This window comes from Hemitrygon akajei, chromosome 4, assembly GCF_048418815.1.
Source record: "Hemitrygon akajei chromosome 4, sHemAka1.3, whole genome shotgun sequence".
Classification (NCBI taxonomy): domain Eukaryota; kingdom Metazoa; phylum Chordata; class Chondrichthyes; order Myliobatiformes; family Dasyatidae; genus Hemitrygon; species Hemitrygon akajei.
The window spans coordinates 139,362,329-139,368,328 of NC_133127.1; positions in this window are offsets into that span (position 1 = coordinate 139,362,329).

A 6,000-nucleotide genomic window follows, 5' to 3' on the forward strand; every position below is an offset into this window, starting at 1 on the left:
AAGGTTCCGAAATTTAAGGAAAGGGTGGAATCAAACATATACCGAGCTAGCCCATGAGAAGGGTGTGCTCTTGGACTGTTGGTGCACCGCGGTAAAGGTGGCCGAGAATTATGGGCGTCTTAGGGAGTTATTTTTGATTGAGGAATTTAAAGGTTGTGTTCCGGAAGAGATCCGAATGTATTTAAATGAGAGGACGAATCAGTCCATCTCAGAAATTGCTAGGTTCGCAGATGAATATGCCCTAACCCACAAGACAAAGTTTTCCTCGCCAAAAAGTTACCTGAGAGACCGTCGGAATGGTAGGGAAATCCCGCCGGCTGAGGCGGAGATCCCGCCGGGAGCTAGCAGAAAAAGTGAGGATAACAGGCAGGAAACCTGGAGATTTCCTGGTTTAACCCGTTTTAATTGTGGAAAGGTGGGTCATATTGCATCTAAATGCTTTGCTCCGAGAAAGGAGCCAGAGAGAGGGAAAGCAGCGATCCCTATCGGGCGTGCAGTGGTAATCAGAAAATCGGCAAGAGGGTCCCAGGGGAGCAGAGAGCGCGACGGGTCGGAGATTTATCTGTCACCCGGAACCGTGTCTGTGTGGAAGGGGGACCCGCCTATCCCCATACGGATTTGGAGAGACACGGGGGCGGAGCTATCATTAATTAGCCGTAACGTATTACCATTCGGACCTCCGACTGGCGAGGTAGCCCTGAGAGGCATAGGAAACTGGACCGAGGTAGTGCCTTTGCATAGGGTCCTTCTAGATTGTGAGTTGGTGTCGGGACCAGTGGAACTGGGGGTCCTGCCGGAGTTGCCGGGGGAAGGCGTGGACGTCCTTCTGGGTAACGACCTAGCGGGTGGGAAGATTGGAGCAGCCGTGAAGCTGAAAACCCAGCCCGTGAGAGTTGAGGCCCCGCCCATAGAGTCCCCAAGCTACCCCGCATGCGCGGACACTCGCAGCCTGTCGAGAGCGGCAGCTGAGAAAGCGAGCAGTTTAAAATTGGCCCAGACGTCTTTACCGACCCTGTGCCACGAGGGTTTCGAGGGCGGTAAAACGAGGAATAGTAACGTAAAAGGGGATAAAGGAGAGAAAGGAGAGAAGGTAGATCCTCCTTTAGCGAAGAAAAAGGTCCTAGAGGTAGGAAATAAAGATGAGAAACAGATAAAGCTGTTAAAAGGTCCAGGGTTGGACCTGGATGAGTCTAAAGGTGTTCCCGATAATGAAATGAGGGCAGTCCTCGATTAAAAGGATGCCATTACCTTGAAGAAGTCTGCTGGATTGGCAGATGAGGTTGTTCCAGCCCAAGGGGTTGAGTTTACTTCAGAAGTGAGCTGCCCAGAGAGTAACTGGGAGGATCAGGGGAATTTAGAATTTGAAAAGGGTATGGGTATTGAAAGCCTGGAAGAAGCCAATGCCCCGTTTGAGTGTGTCCAAGATGGGGAGGCCCATGGTCCTAAACCTAGTCACGGAGCTCAGAAAAAGTCTGAGGTATTTGACTCGGCTGGACGAGACGGCCATCCTTTTGGATCAGATAGACTTGGTTCGGGAAAGAAGGTGTCTGTGCTGAAGGGGGTGTTCAGAGTTAAGGTGGAGTTTACGAATGGGGAGATAACTGTTGTTGTGGAGGAGAACGGTAAATCTGTGGTTCCCAAATCGAAGGAAAAAAAGTTAAAGTCTAGATTGATGCCTGTGCATCGATTACAGGTTGATTTGGAATGTAAAGGGGCCTCACACGCTATTGTTATTCAAGAAAGCGCTGTGAGGAAGCCGAAATTTAAATGCGGCCGGAGAAAAAGGTTCGAACTAAAACACATCAGCCTGTATGGTCTTGACAAAAGGGTTAACTACCTGTGTAGCATTAAAGAATTGGGCGGAAATTCCCATGATGGACTAGGTTGGGGACACGGAGTTAAGAGAATAACCCTCGTGGAAAGGAAAGGCGGGAGAGTACCTCACCAAATTACTCAAGTTTCCCAAGGGGGGACTCCCCGGGAAAGAGGCGATGGTCAATAGAAGTTGTCATTTTTAACCAGCGACGCCGGTTGTACGGGTTTGCGCCCAAAGCCTGTGCATAATAAAGACAACCCCTTTGGAGACCTGCCGGTGAAATAACACGACCGAAACGATTAGTATTTGTATAAACTTTTGTAGATGCACCTAAGCTAAGATCACGCCTCCTTAGTTGTGTTGCTGAAGAAAATAAATAAAAATAGGTGGTAATTGAGCTGAAGTTTGATGCTACCAGACTTTAGTACGGTACGTGAGGTTAAGATATTAAAGAAAGGGGCACTGTAATTGTTACCTGTTTAGATACTGACTGGAATGTATAACGGTAGTACTCTGTGAAGAGAAAAGCTTGTGTAGTATGTTAGAGTCCAGAAAAAATCCTGTACCAACTTGTTTTTAACCACTGGTAAAAAACTTTTAAGAGGGGAGGTGTTATGACCTCAGCCCCCTCCTTTGTGAGAATCACAAGAGAGAGAGAGAGAGAGAGAGAGAGAGCCTTACGGTTTGGAATGTGGACTGGTCGCTCAACAAGACAAAAGCCTTGGACATAGCCATTGTCTTGGGAGACACCTTTGTGGAATAAGGAACTGGCCTACGTGCAGACCCTCAGGGCAAGGTGAGATGGGTGATGGGGGAAAGATTGCCTCGCCCCCCGACCCTGATGGACATCGACAAACCTGCCAGTCCAGATAAAAGGTGGGCTGCCGAGGCGGGGCCTCAGACGCACCAGAAGACACGCTAGAAATCCTGCGACAGCGTTTTGATAGCGACAGCCGGTGGTGGGGTTTGTGTGCGTCTTTTCCTTGCCTGGGATTGGCGACCTCACCACGGAAGAATGGCTTAGCTACAGGGGAGGCCACAGATGAGAGTCCATTCCCCAACGAGACTTCCGACGAACCGAACTCCTATAGGTTGGAAAACCTGTCGGGTAACTGTTTCATTCAATCTCTCTCTCTTTCTAACAAAAGTGCACCAACGCGACACCACAACAGACGGCAGCTGGTGGAACTGCAGTGGCCGCAAGAGACTTTCAGATATACAGCGAACAATATATACATTACCCCTAGACAACGGTAGAGCTTATTTCTGATTGATTATTACTATACCTGTGCTTTAGATTGAGTTGTGACGACGTATATGATCTGAATGTTTTGTATTAACCAGACGTTTGTGCCCCTTTATAAATAAAAATGTTTGAAAATAGTAGCATCAGGCTTCAGCGGACCTATCTATCTTTGCTGGTAAGTCACCTGGTTACTGGGGAACGTAACAATATAAACTACACCCGATACTTGTAAAGTTCCTACAAAGTCTGATGAAACATTTGTGTACAGTAATCACCCTATACTGACACCAAAAAAGAACAACTACTGTTATCAAAATAAACCGAGGCATTTTCTAGGGTGACTAAGCCCTCTTTTGTCTAGCTTTAAACTCACTCTCTAATTTACTGAATCGGATGAAAAAATGGTAACAGATCAGAGACATCAAATATACATTGACACACCTTGGGATTTGAAATTAAATGCTCTTTCATCAGTTAAGCTAAAACAAATAATTCAACTAGAACTATTTTCTAAAGATACAAACATGAACTTTGGATTGGATTAAGTGCAGAACAGTAATCACAAAGGTACAATAGAGCTAGTAGAATATAAAACAGAACAGCAGGATACAATACAACCAATGGATGAATATGAAACATGAGTATCTGGGATATCAACATGCAAAGAAAATATATCATAGTGTGAAAAAGGGAAAGCTTTCAACAGAAATTACTTCAAGGCTTAAGAAAAATTTGCCATACAGAGCTCAATAGTACAAATATGACAAAGGCAATAAACACTTCTATATCCATATTAACATATTCTTTTAGCATAATACATTGATCTGAAACTGCTGTGGAAATTCTACAAAGAAAAATAACTGAAATGAGAAATTTTAGAAAACACTATATACACTTGAACACACTTAGATTAACACTAGTTAGGACAGCAGGAGGAAGAGGGATATCAGACATAAAAAAATCACATAACAGCCAGATAAAACTTAGAAGGATATATTTTCATCAACGAAAACAGGATTTAGCACTCTTTGTGAGCCTATGCAATTCTGATAAGAAGTATACAATACTAAACTTAAATAAGAACACAGCCCAGAAAAATGATCACTATTGAAGAAAAAGTTAACCAATGGAAGAGTTGGGGACATCCCAGAAACAGAAGGGTTCCTTGTGGCAATGCAGGACCAGGTAGTTAACACAAAAAAACACATAATAAATGAACAACAAATTCAAAACAATAATGTAGAAAATGTGAAGAGAAACCAGACACAGTTCAACACATTATAGGATCCTGTAGCAGTTGAACTCAATCTGATTACTTACACAGGATATCAACTGGCAAACGTCATTGACCAGGATCTTGCTTTAAATTATGAACTCATAAAAGACACCATACCTTACTATGCCTGATCCAGTTTTAGAATCAGACTCCTATAAAGCATATTATGACTGATCCATTATAACAGAAAGGGCAGTCCAGAATAACCATTTAGATATAATAAGATAAACAAGCAAGAACTATTTATTGAATAGATATAGCCATTGCAAACATACAGAAATCAATAAGTGAAGATGCCAGAAATATGCTGAATGAAATACAAAGACTATAGGATAGACATTGTCCTAATAGTAATACTTACAACTGGTATCAACCTAAAGTCACTACACAATAGCATTAAGCAATCAGGCCTATGCAAAATGCTTATGTGAATCTCCAGAAAGCCACGATACTAAATGTTGTTGTGTGAACCAAGTCACGGGAAAGATGTACTGGTAGCTCTGGAGAAGTTTCTTTATTTGACAAAATGAGACATAGCAGGCTTCATATTGAGACCCTTTTCAGAGGTCAAGGCCTGCTTGACCTAATGCTATACAACATTTTATGTGCTAAAAATCAAAGGACAACTCGGGACAATTTTATATTTACAATGCTTCCTTTGAACTACACACTACCATCTTCTGACGCACATGACAGACACCCAACTGACACCCAGATAAAGAATTTAATCAGCATTGTCTGGTCTTCCAGTTAACTGTGGCTCACGGTCTTAGGAACCCATTGTTCAGAGCTGCAATTTAGATTTAATTCACAGTTTATATTTGAATCTGAAGTCAGCTGCTGAAGTTATTTGCTATTTGTGCTAACCCCCAAAAAATTGCTCTAACCCTAAACACCACTAGAATAGTCTGAAATTTCTTAACAATTGAGAAATGAGTCTGCTTTGCCATCCCCATAACTCAGGTTTTACCAGCTTGAGCTGAGAAAAAAGTTAAAAGTACAACAATACTAACAATAAATAAGCAAAACATATCAGAAAGATGAGATGAAGAGCCCTTGAAAGTGAGTCCAGTTCATTGACAGGGTGAGTGAAGTAATCCCTTCTGGTTCACAAATGTGATTGCCGAGACCATAAGACCATAAGACATAGGGGCAGAATTCGGCCATTCGGCCAAGCGAGTCTGCTCCGCCATTTCATCATGGTTGATTCATTTCCCTCTTAACCCCGTTCTCCTGCATTCATCCCATAACCTTTCACACCCTGACCAATCAAGAACCTATAATTCTCTACCTCACTGGGAGCACCCAGTGACTTGGCCTCTACAGCCACTTGTGGTAATGAATTCCGCAGATTTACCACCCTCTGGTTAAAGAAATTCCTCCTCATCTCTGTTCTAAATGGACACCCCTCTATTTTGAGGCTGTGCCGTCTGGTTCTAGATTCCTGCAGCAAAGAAAACATCCTCTTCACACCTACTCTATCTAGGTCTTTCAACATTGAATAGGTTTCAATGAGATCCCCTCTCATTCTTCTAAATTCCAGTGAGTACAGCCTTAAATCTCTGCTCACATGATAACCCTTTCATTCCTGGAATTATTCTTGTGAACTTCTTCTGAACCGTCTCCAATGTCAGCACATCCTTTCTTATACAAAAGGCCCAA